The 16,594-nt window shown below is 32.3% G+C and overlaps 1 protein-coding gene across 1 annotated transcript in view; it reads right to left on the reverse strand.

Annotated features, from left to right (window-relative positions):
- The window catches only part of LOC106125193 (uncharacterized), a 152,318-nt gene extending 151,995 nt beyond the window's left edge, over positions 1 to 323 (reverse strand). The window contains exon 1 of the mRNA XM_013322299.1: positions 198 to 323. The gene's annotated coding sequence lies outside the window, so the exon portion shown is untranslated. The remainder of the gene's footprint in view (positions 1 to 197) is intronic.
- Positions 324 to 16,594: the final 16,271 nt, after the last annotated feature.

Here is a 16,594-nt window from a genome sequence, read left to right on the forward strand (position 1 = left end):
GAGAAAATATACGTAGCACGAGTAAAATATTTTTGAAATAATAAGCATTCATATATTTATTTAAATCGCATATAATCGCACATTAAATATTAGAAAACTTACGAACATGATAAAACTTAAAAGACGACTCAAAAAAAAACCAAAAACCTCAATTAAAATTAATCAAATAAATTGTCATAATCTCTATCCATTCTTACCTTTAGCGAACCACTATATCACAACACAGCACTTTATCATTGAACGGTTCACTAAAACTGTCGACGGAATTCGACCAATCGTTCGTAAGATGTAGCACCTTAGACGTGCTACGCGCGCGAGACTCAAACACGTACTGGCTCCGCTACGAGACCGCTCTACGGCGCGCGCACGTCTACGTAAACGGTAATTCAAACACATTTATCAAGCTAATTCTGCAAATTGAACTAAATAATGACGTTTCGGGGCCACTGCTACATTCTATTAGTGTTTGTTGATCTATGGTCTAACATATCAGAATTAAGGCAAACCTTAATCTTCGAAACGTAATTTTCAATCTCACTTTGGGCATGTATCACGAAGTACCACGTGACACTTATTATCTATTAAGGTTGTAGGCAGACTAGTTGAAGTACAGAATACTAGCTTTTGTCTACGACTTCGTCCGCGCTGAATAAAAAGTAACATAATAAGTAGCCTACAGGTTCTTCCAGAGTATAACTCTATATGTGTCAAATTTAGTCGACATCCGTTGAGCCGTTCTGGTCATACCTTCTAACAAACAATATTCGCATTTATAACATTTGTAAAAAGTATGATTTACAAGTAATTAAAAATAAAAATGAATAAATATCTCTTCACACAGAATGGTAGAATATGTTATTTATTTTGCTGCAACCAGTAATCATTTTTGGTCAGTACAGTAAATAAATATTTTTATAAAATGAAAATTTAAACAAACATTCATATTATTTAAAGGTAAATCAAGCTAGGGCAGTAATATTTATTCGAGTCGCGATAAATGTGCAATTTGTTTGACAAACAACTCTAAAAAAACAACCTGTAATAACGAATGTGACAAACTTTATGCGGTGAAAATAAATTTTATATCAAAATTGTTTTGTCATCATTTAATTTTATTACTTCATAGCATGATGACGTCGGTGGCTCAGGTGTCAAGCACTTGACTTGCAATCTGCAGGTCGTGGGTTCGAATCTCGCCATGTACCACTGTGTAACAATGTGTTTTTCGATTTCTGATTTACATATGTACACTTATCCGACGATCTTCCGATGAAGGAAAACGTCGTGATGCAACCTGCACATATCTGGGAAGAAATTCAAAGATATTTGTGAAGTCAACCATCCCGCACTTGGCCAGCGTGGTTGACTATGGCCTAATCACCCTTAACTTAAGGTAGGCTCTATGATGATGATGACTTCATAGCAATCAGACAAGCTGCTGATACAATTTTTGTATTATTTTTCTAAGTAGTACATGATTATTTTTTACTATCAGCAAATAACTATGGTTATTTTATTTGTCTATTAACCACAACAAAGGTAGCGAATTATCTTACTACTAATAAATAAGAACGAATGTTTCAAATCTTGCTTGAGGGTTCTGGGTTCATGAGAGATGGATTATGGAAGATATTAAAAAAAAAGAGAAAAAAACTATGGACGATCTCGGCTAGTCTATACTGATATAAAAATAGGAAAGATTTGACTGTTTGTTTGGATGCATTGAATAGGCTCTGAAACCGCTATACTGATTTAAAAAATTATTTAATTGTTTGGAAGCTACATAGACATAGTATGGGCTACATAGACTATATTTATTACTAATTTTTTTAATCCTGCGCGGACAAAATCGTGGGAAACTGCTAGTATTAAATAACAAACTACACAAACTACTGATATTTGTGTAGATACATGTGTACTGGAGTAGACAGGGATGAAACTACCCTTTCAATCATGCAGTCGGCTGAAGTCGCAGCCTTAAATTCCACTCGGTAATTCCGAATACCAACTGAACATTGATGGATAGTGCCACTCGCACACAGATCACGCGCTTTAAAAAACGTGTTTAAATTCCGTATCTACAGTCAAGGACGTTTATTTCCTACCCATGTTGGCGAAGTCACTTGATGCATACAATGTAATAAGATTGAAAACTTGTCATAGCAACATACATACGCACTAAATTATAGCACTAAGGCTCTTCGTACACTAGGCAATGTAAATCGTCCAAACTAATATGTTTGCGTCGCGAGACAAGCGTTGCGCACGCTCCGTACACAACGTTGAATCATGGACCCAAATCATCTTTTCGGTTAATTCAGACATAGCGACTAAATGTCAACTTTATTGATTTGCTCCGCCATCTTGGAAAAAGCAGCGGCTTTTGTCACAACGATATTGACGAACTGGTTGCGTACGCGAACTTTGGATATTTTGTGGTTTTTTGCTTGACTTGATTTTCTTTGGTAAAAAATGTAAAATTAATTAACAGTATCAGTTTAAAGCAAATTCTAATATGTTAGTGACGTAAATACTTTCAAATTAAATTATCAATTTAATAATTATCAATCGCAGTACGAACCAACATTAATACGAGTACAGTCGCGATGTTTTTGGATATATGAAAAAAAGAAATACCTTTGATATAAGCCGAAAAATATTTACACCACGTATACATTTGTGAATAATTTATGAAGGTTGTATAGCACGTCTCCGGTCACTTCGGTTGATGTGACATTGACAAGGCGAGTGGTTATTTTTCATAGACCGGGCTCATATGAGCGATGGTAAAAGCATTGCCGTGTTACCGAACGCATTCCTGTTACACGATTAACTCACGTGATTTCTAAAAAAGATTAACTTACCTTTTTCATTCAATAGCTTAATAAATAAAGGATATTTCATACATACAAGTGTTCAGAGAGGAGGTAATAAGAAAAAAATAAGAGGGGACGGAATACAAATGTAATATATTTCTTGTGTTTTAAATCTTACTAATACCTCTGTTATACATGCGAATGTTTGGATGGATGGATTTTAGGAGTTATCGCAAGAATAGCTGCATGAATCTCGTTGAAGAATCTGGCGTAGGTAAACATAGTCTGGAAGAACACGTAGGCTAATTATGAATTTTTTTTAAATTCTGCTCGAACGAAGTCGAGCGATAACGAGTGATATATACAGTAAATACTATGTATATGAAGCTAACACATAAGATTCTATATAAATATAGGTTGTCTGAAGTTTCTATATTAATCTAAATAGTTTGAATTCCTAGATAGTTTCAGCATAATGTATCCGTAATATGACAATATTGTATAACAATTCTATTTTGAATATTCAAGGTAAAACGCAATACAATGTAATGAATTATATTTGCTGTTGTACGTATGTCGAAATTGAAGGGCTTTATTATAATCTATATAATAATATGTACATATATATTTACGATATATGTATAATATTTAATAGAGTTTATATTTACCTCTATTGTTACTTATTACATGTATTCCATGAATGGCTTCGTATTTTTTACAGCGTCACGTTTACAAAAGCACTTCTAGGTAATGCTGACTTATTGTCATCAGTTCCGCAGAATTCGACTTCCATTTCCAAGTATTAGAGTCCGTCTCCATTTCGTAAAAGTACGAGAAGTGTATTAACACATTCCATGTCTCTTCGAATTTTACTTATGTATATGAAGTAAGGTCTGAGACCTAAATGTAATCTTTTTTAATCTTCTTTCCGTTCCAGCTTTTTTATTATAAGGAAAGGATGGGTTGGGGATGTATACGGAGAAGGAAACGCATAGGAAGGAGGATCATTAGCTTTCTGTGTATCTCCTACTCCGTCGATTAAAGGTAGGCAACGCATCTGCAATTGCGGGTGTGTAGGGTAGCGATTGCTTGGCTATTTTGATGAATCCAGGTGGCCGCTTGCTCTTTTGCCACGTTCGCATTGAAAGTGTTAACGGTAAATGACATAAAAAATATATCCATTTTTAAATATCTCTTTTTAAAACTGGTCATGGAATGAAAATAACATTCACGTTTCTACGACAGCGTCCGGGATGCAGACGTGTTGACAATGTTGAGGCCAACCGCAGTAATTGTTCCGACCAAATTAATATTATCGTACCTCGCGATAAACGAGTATTGTGCCACTAAAGAATACTATTGAAGAATACACTTATTAAGAACTAATAGTTGTCCGCCACATTGTCCGCGCTGATAAAGTCTCGTAATATTTTTTTGTTTATATCATAAGGTGGCAAACGAGCGAGCGATCACCTGAAATCGCTGAAATAGTGGAGTTATTAAGTAATATATTAAGTATTTTCCCTTTCCATGCATCCTTTCATCCGGAAAGTTTACTTTCACTTCCCATCGTTTCCTCATTAGAAAAAGGGTGGAAAGGAAAATAGGACTAAATAAGGCCCCCGGGGCGCACACCCACCAGACGTAACGCGGAATTGCTTTCACTTCATGCCTGTCTTCTGTTTGGTCATGGTATTTCAATGGGCGAGCCAGGCCAATAGAAAAAGTTGAAAGTGATTTTTGTGAAGGAATTTTTCAATTCTGTATAGGTTGTTTCCTAGCATGTTAGTACATAGCCAATCAGTTATTTAAAAATACTGTTGGCAAAGGCACAGGCACAGTCAATTGACATTAGTCTTGTTCTATATTTAAATGTTCACAGATATAGCTTATTGAATGATACATTCTGCCAAAGACGTGGCATACTGGCCAGTGCACCTTTGCCTTTTTAATTACATAAAAAAATGTAAATTAATAGAGAAACCAACGAGATGTAGTCGTGAATAGTGTCCAATGGAATTATGATGTTGATATGTATACAGGGTGTCCCAAAAGGTTCCGTACATAGGAAGGGGGATGGTAGGGGTGGTCACAAGGGTCACCAGAAATATAAAATAAAAATTCCCCTCTGGGTACTAAAAAAAATATAGGGCATTTTTTAAAAACTTAAAAATTTTACACCTTTTGTGGCAATTTTGTAACCAATGATCTACTAATATTGCTACATTTAAAAAAAAAAGCTATTATGTTATCGTCAATAACGCTTTATCAATATGAAATAAAAAAAAACAATACAACTAACAAAGATTTAAAAGAAAATTAAAATTGCCCCAGAAGGTGCAAAAAATTTAGGTTTTTAAAAAATGCCCAGTCATCAGCCAATATTTTTCTAATACCCAGAGGGGAATTTTCATTTTATTTTTCTGGTGACCCTTGTGACCACCCCTATTATCCCCCTTCCTGTGTACGTAACCTTTTGGAACACCCTGTATAAGTATTTTAACAACGAATAAATGTTTTAAATTTATACATAGCTTACACGAGTATATAAGCTATTGCTCTACCAAAATAACAATACCACAAAACAATTCAAACAGAGTTCATCATTACACGTAATATCATTTGCGGTTATAGCTCATAAAATTAAATTTCATTTCAATTCTCATTAAACGACCGAATAACATAATAATAAAACTATTCGTTAATTAAAAAAAAACAATTGACTGCACGACTCTCAGAAAACGAATACGTAATGAATGAAACTTCTCGCGTCAAAATAAGTTCAAACGGTCACACGAATTGTCACAAAAACCTTTCCCTTTTGATGACTCTATTAAAGGATTAATCAAGTAGTTATTACAACAAATCATATTAATCTAATTAAATGACATCGAGCGACTGTCATTATGACGTCACCAATTGAGAAAATTAACAGATCGTTAGTACAACGATTACTGTCATTAAAGCGGTCACTTCGCATTATGTTTGACATGATCAAATGCTAAGCAGTTAGATTCAAATAGCATAGATGTAGCGATTAAATTGTATAACCAATAAAGATTCATTAACTTAAAAAAACTTTGGATACATTTAAAACACTTGGACCATTCATAAAAGAAAAAATATGACTGAATCATTCATCGTATGAACTTAACATCGATAAGACTATGATAATGTAACTTATTTAATTTCTAAGACAACCACAAAAATACCGAGTCAGAGAGAAATCTTACTAACTTACAAATATTATAAATGCGAATGTTTGGATGGATGGATGAATGTTTGTTTGAATATATCTTCAGAACCGCTGCATGGATCTCGCTAAAATTTGGCATAGATGTAGAACAAAGTTACATAGGCCGCTAATTAAGTTTTTTTTTTCAATTCCGCGGGAACGGAGTCGCAGGCAACCACTATTCTATTATATATTATATTTCAATCTATTAGAAAAATTACATTTCAGTAATTGTTGTTAGGAAATTTGAAAATCGAAATCACAGATATACCTTTCAATACATCTATATAATATTTTCAAATTTTGATAAGAGCATTTCTATTGAAAAGGATACTAAGCAATATTGTATAACAAAAGAAAGAAATATTCTGCAGAGCGGTCCGTCACGCGAACTTTAATCCAATTGTGTCGTACGTTGACTACGCATCGACCTAAATATTGCGTGCGTATGTAGGAAATTATTTTCAATGGACAACAAACATTTCTTTTCATTTTGTTATATAGTTGAACCTGGATAAGCGAAAACTGGATAATCGTAAAATCTTTATCGTATGGCATTGTCTGGTCCTATCGAACGACCGGCACAAGAAAACTGTACAGGCGGAATATTGCGGTGCATTGGACTCTTGCTAATCCAGTTTCAACTATACTCGTCAAAAAGTTCACTATCCCTACTCGTTATCAGATAAAAGATGTAGGGCCTTTTTCCCTCGTTCTTTTTCTAAATTATGAGTCATTTTTCATCACAAATTTTAAAGTTAAATTGCAAGTCGTTTAGTTACATCATCAAGCATTGTTCTGAGAAAAGAAAGCTAAGTCCAAGCCGTAGATTATTATGTAAGTCACCAAAGAAACAATTAAAAATAAGGTAGAGGAATATTCCTGTTTTTTAATATATATTCGTTGCTAATAAACATCAAAGTTCTGAGAAATAATTTATTTTGATCTCTAAATTGTAACGTCCGAAGAGAACATACAGATCTCTTCACATTATCCCCGTCGACGAGAATCCAATTGTATAATTCATTTCATATATTCCTAGGATTTTGGTAAAATTCTAGTAAATCTGTGAAACGATCCACAACATCCAGGAAGCAATAAACATTTCGTTCGCTTTAATTCTGTTTATCTCATGTTTTATTTAAAGTTATAATTAAAACACGTTATACTTAACATTTCTAACCTAAAAATACGAAAACTAGGTTTTGAGTCTTACGTTTGATTATTGTATACACATAATTATCTAACTATAAATTCTTATTTCAAATAAAATACTTGAATTTTCTTTGCAGTTTATACTCTGAATGTTTGAAAAGATTCAATACATAAGTTATTTTATTAAAAACGTTATTTATCCATACTTCTATACAATTATTACAAAGAGGAAAGATTTGATTATTTATTTGCATTGAATGGCGTCCTAAGTTACTGTTCCGTGAAAGCTTTCACTGTTGGGAAGCTACACTATCTAGCTGACATAAGGTATATTTAACATGAGATTTTTTTTATTCCGCGCAAATAACGTCGGAGACAACTGCCAGTTCTTAATATTCTTGCTTTTAACTTAGTGAACAAATACAATAAATTGTATTTGCACGGGCGACACAAAAGATTTTAACAATAAACAACTTGTAAGTCATTGTGACAACGTCTAACTTTCGTTGACTAGAGTACAATAGCTGCAAAGTTCTTGTTTACCTCGCATTGTCTCCACTTTAAAAAAATATTTATTAAAATGTATTATTTTATAACAGATTTGCTCTAAGCTACGTTGTTAATAACACAATGACCTTGCTACTGCTACTTGACTTCGAAATGTACTACGCTTTACTGACTCGGTGCGTCGGTTGCTTAAGGGTTAAGCACTTGAATTGTAACCTTCAAGTCCTGGGTTCGAATCCTGCCATGTGCGAATGTTTTTATTTATTATATAATACATATGTACATTTATCTGACGTTCTTACGGAAAGAAAACTTCCACATATCAAATTCAAAATGCGAAAATCAAATATATGTGTAGTCCCAAGATAGATCGAACTGGCGGCGGATTGTGGACGCCCTCTGCTCCTCTACGGGGAATTAGAATTTTAAGTCAAGTCAGTCAAAGATATGTGTGAAGTCAATCATCGCACATTGGTCTAGCGCGGTTGACTATGGCCTAGTCCCCCTAACTTAGGGTAGCCTGGTAGTTAGCTGGTGTGAATCTGAAACACTTTGAATAATTATGCCAGCGGAAATACAAATTCAACTATTTCGACAAGTATGTATGAAATTCCATAAATTTATCGTGTCTTGTAGCGTATACGACTGCATGAATTGATTGAAAAGACGAGACAACTGTCATTTGTTAAAATCTTGTTAAAACAAAGATTTAAGTTGTATAAAACTTGTGTAGCTCGAACCATCGTCGATAAGATAAGCAGTATAACCGTAGGTTTCTGAGACCTAAATGAAGTAAATGAAACTATCCCGTTACATACAAGTACCCCTGGCTGATTGCAGACCAAAGTACGGAGAAATTAATCAACGCTGGGATATAGTTTGATAGAGGTTTAGTACACTTAGGATGACTTTTGTACTGTCCCTTTTGGGGCCACGAAATCATGAAATTAAATACACTTTAAAATACTGGCAACTTTTAATTTGATACTGGCATTTAGAGAATTAAATCATGATTAAAAAAAAACTAAAACATTTTACTCATAATTCTAGAATTCTCAGGAAAAAACTCTGTTTTAGTTACACACTAACTTAATCTTTGCTAGAATTCATTGATTGACTTTTAAAATATATCTAGTAAATATAATAATTGAATCTATTAGTATTCGGAAAATAAAATAGTAATAGTTTATCTTTGATAATGTGTCTAAAAATATTAAATCTAGCGATTTCGTGGCCCCATTTATACAATCTTCTTACAAAACTTGGTGTCCACTTTATTCTAGAATTACATACTAGTATCCTAGTTAGCTTGTTATACGTCTTATTGACTTATTACACTAGACTTTTGTATTATTCTATTTGTCTCGGTCTGTTTTCAAACAAATTTATTCTCTTTTAATAAGAGACTAGCTTTCTCCCGCTACTTTGTCCGCGCGTAAATAATAAAAACGTAATAACTAGCCTATGTATTCCTCCAGACTGTTTTCTACAGCGATGCGAAATTTAAGCGAGTTCCATTGAGCCTTTCTGGAGATACCTTCAAACAAACATCGATCCATGCATCCATCCATCTATCAATCTAAACATTCGCATTTATAATATTAGTAAGGAAGATAGATAATGTAATATCGCGAATAAGATAAACAAACAAACATCGATTTTTATATAAATATATAATAGATGGAGTTTAATTTACATTAATTTAAAATATAGTTTCTTCATCTTGCGCCTGCAGATGTGTTTATGCAATGTGTTGTACATTTCTTGCAAAAAAAAAACTTTCCCGCCATTTGTTAGTTTTTGCGCGGCCTCGTCAGGGTACCCTCGTCTCCACAGATGTAGGAATGATATAAACGCAAAACATACAAAAGTTCACAAAACAAATATAACCTCAAACTAACGCGAATGTTTACGTAGTGCAAAGTGAGCATTTCTATATCATAAGAACGCCTAAATCTTGTTATCATGCAAAATATCAAATTTAAAACATTGCAATATTTTTATAAAATTCGAATATATTGAGATATGATTTTGACGCAAAAAGATAATATTATAAGTTGCTAATTAAGTACTTGAAAAATCTATTTAAAAATATTTTGATTTCGCATGTTTTAACGTAAAAAATGCAGCGTGTTAATTGTTTTGTTTCTTAATTTAAGCTTTAATTTGGAACAAAGTATCACTGAGTTAAAGGCATGTTTATTATTATTGGATATATAAAAACTATGTAATTTTAGTTTACGTATATATAGATTATCAACGACTGATTGATTCTCACTTTATATTGACAAAGTTTATCAATATACTTGGAGTAGATGAGTGAGAGCACATTTTGTGGTAAAACACATATTCAATGAACTGAAAATATTTCAAAAACATTTATAATCTAGCTACGTTCGGGAAATTATATGTAAAATGTTATTAATAAACTTTTCCTAATATACATTGAGATAGTCGTTATTTGGAGTTATGTTTTCATGAATGTTTTTTAATTAAAATAATTTCTAGCATTATTACATTTCTAGTATTGTCAGTGATATTAATGTACCAGGACTACGCTGAATTTAAACATGTAATTTCTGACAACCTCTCTGGCTTAAGAGTGTGAGTTATAATGGGGAAGTTCTGATATTCTATAACTAGTTTTGTTTTTTTTTTTTTAAAAAACAGTGTTTTTTTTCTATAAAAATTACACGTAGAAAAGATTTAATAAAATAAAACAGGAAGGTCTTTATACTCAAAGACACGTTTAACGAAACAAAATATATATATATTAAATTCCTCAGTTAAAAGTGGCCGCATGAAATGTAAATTCGTGCGATGATTTATTCGTTTGTTGCGAGGGCTGCGAGCATAAACGATTTTATTAAAATTCTCAGTACCTTTGATTTTTTTGTTCAGAATTGATTCACTATAAATTCACGTGGAAAATAAAAGTGTGACAAAATTTTAATTGTAATAGAATTATTATATTATATTATAAATGGGCATTCGTCTTTTCTTATTTGTTAATGAAAATGGACGAAACTGTATTTTTTTAAACCGTTTAATTAATATAGTTTTCTACCAAAATGGTTTCTAAGGGCAAAATGTTCATATATCACTATCTTTGACAAATCAGAGATAATAATATGTTTTAAACGTCAATTTTGCTTTCAGTAACACACGATTGGGTGTATGTCCATTTTCTGTTGAACAACGTAACAATAAAATATCAAATCTTACCAATACTATAAATGTGAATGTTTGGATGGATGGATTTACGAGGTTCAGGCTAACTGCCATCTGCACTCGGACACTTCAAGTCCGGTAAAGCTGTAAATGCCTCTTCAAGGCAAACAGTGACTACTCAGTCACAAAAAAGGATGGATTGATGTTTGATTTAAGGTATCTCCGGAACGTTATAGCAGATATTGATGAAATTTGGCACAGATGTAAAGCATAGTCTGGAAGAGTACATAGGCTAATACTAAGTTTCTTTTTAATTCCGCGCAAACGAAGTCGAGGGTAACAGTTAGCCAATTATATACTGACTCTACGTATCTGTTTCAAACAATTGACGAACTTTTTTATTTCAACCATTTATAACAAGTTGAAACATAATAAAGCTAATATCGTTATTATAATGGAGATTACGAGCTAAATAATTACTCATGCAGGTAATCCATTACAAGTCGAATGAACTTTGCTCAAATCTTGAACGTGTTCAAAATAAATCAGTCCTCTTGTTACATATTCCAAGAAAGCTTTAAACTTCCACATAAATTATGAACAATGCGGTAAATTGAAGTTCAGTTTTGGATTTAAGATTAAGTTATTACCTTCAATTTGATGCTTGTGTACATTATATACTATGCACATATATACTCGTATGTTTCACGTATCATTAAACAGTTTTCACTGCCGAAGCATTTCAAAAACAACATACAAAAATAGAGGTAATTATATATTTTTAATAGATAAGTAAAAAACACGCTAAAAGGAATTACATACGATGCGACCGCTACCCATAGACATCAGCCTAGATGCATTGCCTACCTTTAATCGACAGAGGAGACGCGTAGGAAGAGACTATTTCCTATTCCCCTCCCTTTTCCTCATAATAAAACATATTAGAGCATGTCTTTAAAGATTTCTATACATTTTTACACCCAGCTGTTAATTTGAATTAGAGTCAAACAATGTAATGTGATTAAACTGGATATGGCTTTCTAATCCGAATTTATCGTGGATACAAAATTTAATTAACGTCAATGAAATTAAAACAAGCTTGCGTCTTCATTTAGGTAACATATTACATTTCAAATAAAATAATTAACCTAATAATTCATCTTGAAAATAAACAATAAATTAGTTTGATGTGAAATATGGTAGGTTATTAAGTTTAAAGTACATCCATTATAATATTACTATATTTTACCCGCGACTCCATCACATTCGCATTTATAATGTTAGTAATCAGTAAAAAGTATTAGGAAGAAAATCCGACACTGTGCCGTTGTACTGGCGCAACACTAGTCTTACTAAAATGTAGACGTTTATGTCCCCTCACTAATCATTCTGATATTTGACTTGGTAACGAAAGCTCGTCATTCGCGCCAATGGATTGTAACTAATTATGTCTAAAACAAGTTAGATCTGGCGATATTAAAACTGTCTCAAAGGATTCATAAAACAAAAAATGACATATCATAGTACACTGACAAGGCGGTGTCGACACAAGTTGCACAAATTGGCCGAACTTTGGCAGAGATGTCGGCAGCAGAGATCATGAAAAGTGACATCCGGTTTGCGCAGCGAGTTAGCGAAGTTTACATAAACTGTTACTTTACTCAACACTGTCACGTATTGTCAACTTATGTACGAATGTTACTCTATCATACTTAAGTTTTTTTTTTTTTTAATTCGAATAAAGTCAATTTTCCTAAATAATAAAATATTTATGTAGTATACATTTTTCTCTGTATGTCTTTATCAATCCGTCTCCATCTTACTAATATTGTATATGTGAATATTTGGATGGATGGATGGATGTTTGTTTGAAGGTATCTCCAGAACGGCTGCATGGTTCTCACTGTAATTTGGTACAGATGTAGAATATAGCATGGAATAACACATAGCTTATTAAGTTTTTTTAACTTCGCACGGACGAAGTCGCGTACGACAGCTAGTATTTAAATAATTACTTTTCCATTTTATAAATGTTTTTGATTAAAATCCTTTTTGATATTATGAAACACCACTTGTATACTTTAAAAATCCTGACGAGTCGGGTAATTGATTTAAGTGCGGCATAAGTGCATTCAGATGGATTGCCGACGGATGGGCTACGCTATGCATAGCCATCGTTTTATATTCATGTCGTCATTTAAATTATAAAAACATTAGCTGTAACCCGCGACTACATCCGCGCAGAAATAAAAAAAAATTAATATGTAACCTATGAGTTCTTCCAGACTATGTTCTACAAATGCCAAATTTAAACATCATCTAAACATTCATATTTATTATATAATATTAGTAAAATAAGATATCTTTTTAATTTATATTTAGATGGATTTAATATAACAGTGATATTGACAGTAAAGATTGATTGACGTCTACCAACATTTTCTTCAACATGGTTTAAATAAACTCTTACAAGTACCATATTGTAGCAAACGATCTAAGAAATAAAGATTTATTTGGGCATTATAAATCCTCATTCGTTGTCCCACAAGGATTTACAAAACATTGGTCCCTTAGTTAAGTACATTATTTATAACTTTTTCTTAACCTTTTTAACTTACAAATAATATTTTAGCTGTCACAAAATATTTGGAGTAAATTTAATTTATGGCGCGAAAATTTCCAAATGTACATAGAGTGAATATTGTCAAAGAGTAAACGGTATGGTCTTTTGAACAGCCATGTATTTCAAAAATCGTCTATAAAATCACATCGAGTTTTATTTCAATGGTTGCGAGGGAAGCGCAGCATTCCTAAATCGTTTACACAACGGAATTTCACGAAAGAATCTGTCGAGTTCCAAAGACTAATTGAACGAATTCCGGCAACGACAAGTGGAACTCGCGAGGAACTCAGCCAGACTTGGCTAATTAAAATTGTCCCGTCACCGAGTTCTACTTTAAGCGAATTTAAATTCTTAATTCGTCTCGAATTGAATTTACTCAAAGGCGTACAAACGGAACGTTTTACTGTCTTAAAAATACGACGATTAAGACAAAATCATTTACGAGGTCTGACAGACATAACCCAACTTCCTAGACGAGGAACCACGACATCTTTTAAAGTGACATGAACCAAGTTTTTGGCGAAAGATTCAAAAAACTTAAGCCATTGTTTCTTTACCTAGATACTTAAAACTCAGAGTCGCCGTAGTAATTCGTTAGTATAGTTTAAATATACACTAAGGAACTCCTTAAGTGCCAAATAACTCATAGTGTGACTACGAGAAGTAGATTATTTTTCGAAGTTCTATCAAAATGTTCGTTATTGCTTCGTAACATAAAGAAACATTTTCACTCTCAGCTCGTCATCAATGCAAATATTTCCAACGTAACTTTATGAGACGTCTTTATTAAATTTTTTCTTTTCGTCTTATCATATTAAATGACGAATTCATCGTTTAAATATTTCTCATCGTCTACGTAACGATGTCGCAATATTTACGTGTATATGAAAATATTAAGAAATATTATTAAAGGTAGAAAATACAATGAAATTCAGGATATTATTTTTTGTCTTTATTACTCAGATAGGAATGTTTCCATTTTATTAACATCATCAGCTTACTATACGTCCCCACTAAGGATCTCGGAGTCTACCTTAAAGTTAGAGGTCGCTAGGCCAGTCAACCACGCTGGCCCAATACAGGTTGACTGCACACATATCTTTGAATTTTCTTCGCAGATATGTTCAGGTTGCATCGCGATGTTCTCCTTCACCGCAAGAACGTCCTTTTTTGAAAAACCTCATTTTGTTTTCTGATTTTAAGGATAATTTCCGTAAGATAGAGACTTGGCCCGTATCAATTGACCACCTCTGCTATTGACAATATGACTTTATAATGAATACATTCTTTATATTTTACTGTTCAGTACAAAATCCAAAGGTAAAATACTTCAGAGCGATTGTTCTTTTAATTGGACAAGTCTGAGAAATTTCCACAAACGCTTGTCTTCGATGGAAGTCGGAATTTGTGCAATAAGTCGGTAAGTTGAAATTCTTTCTCTGAACTTTTCATTGAAATCTGATGAAAGCAATCTAATTCTATGCGATAATTACATCGCTCATATAATTTGATAAAATGATAAAAGAATATCTGGTACTTCACAATCTTTACAGACTCCGTCCGCGCGGAATAAAAAGAACTTAATAGCCTATGTGTTCTTTCAGACTATGTTCTACATCTATGCCAAATTTCAGCGTGATGCATTCAACCGTTCATGTGATACTTTCTAACAAACATCCATGTATACGTCCAAACACTCGCATTCATAATATTAGCATGGTCTAATTTATCTATTCTCTCATTTATTTTAAAATAATTTAGACGTAAAAGTGATGGAGGAGAAAATAGTCGTCTCTGTTTACCCCTATTGTTGAATAAATTACTTATTAAAGTATTAAATCCTCTTCGTTCAATAATATCACTTCATTTTCATAACCAGCGCTCTTCTTACCTTTTATTGGCCCTTAAATGCGTCACGTGTCGTATATTTCTTAATATAATCCAGATATTTTAAATATTTTCAAGTAATGAAATGTAAATTTCTTTTATGCGTGAAGAATATTTGAAAGTATGATTTGAATATGATAATTTCAAAATGTATTGCTAAAAATAATATTTTATATTACTAATATTATTAATTCGAAAGTTTAGATGGATGGATGTTTGTTAGAAGGTATCTGAAGAACGGCTAAAGGAATCTCGCTGATATTTGGCATCAATGTCAAGTACAGTCTGGATAAACACATAGACTACTAATTTATTTTTATTTTAATTCCGCGCGTATGGAGTCGCGGGCGACAGTTAGTTAAAAATAATTATAAAATATGTAACCTATTTGTGTGCATGTCTTTCTTTTTATATTTTGACATGTTTTTTTTTTAAACCGGTTAATATTTTTTTCCAAATTATAGCAAGCAACTAACTTTGTTTACTCAACTAAAATTGAAATTGAATTTTACCAAGATATGGAGTTTTGAAAAACAAAACGTATACACAAAAATTGGTTTTCTAGATTAAAAATTTTATCCTGTCCTAGCTGTTGTTATTTGTTATATAATGAATACATAAACAGATATGTTTACTTATGTTATAGTTTTTAGGAAATTAATTGGATTTATTTGAATAACCCTTATGTTTATTTTGTATAGTATACCATACGTACCACATTATAAAAATATACGATCACTGTAAAATAATTTTTAACTTAGTTTTATTAAACACATGACATTTCTAGACGATTTTTTCTTTTTCTTCAAAAAAGAAATCTTGCCACAATAAGGGTTGATAGACAAGGAAATAATTATACATTAGCCTTTTTGTTAACTTTTATCTCTTATTAGACTAATATTTTGAACCGATTTTAAAAAGGAAGAGGTTCTCAATTCGTCTGTATGTTATTCAATATAACATTTTATAAAAGACCACAACCATTTCTCTATATTAATGCCTTAGGAATTAAAAAAACTAATTACTTACTGTCCGTCTCGGCTTCATACTTACAGATGTGTTTTTTTAACTTTAAAAACCAATATTAATTAGAAAAAGCGTAGCATACCATCGGTGAATTTTTTTTTATTATTATTCCAGTAGCCTTTTAATTCATCTTATCTTACTAATATTATAAATTCAAATGTGTATATGGATATA

The sequence above is a fragment of the Papilio xuthus genome, unplaced genomic scaffold, assembly GCF_000836235.2.
Source record: "Papilio xuthus unplaced genomic scaffold, Pxut_1.1 DF825928.1, whole genome shotgun sequence".
Classification (NCBI taxonomy): domain Eukaryota; kingdom Metazoa; phylum Arthropoda; class Insecta; order Lepidoptera; family Papilionidae; genus Papilio; species Papilio xuthus.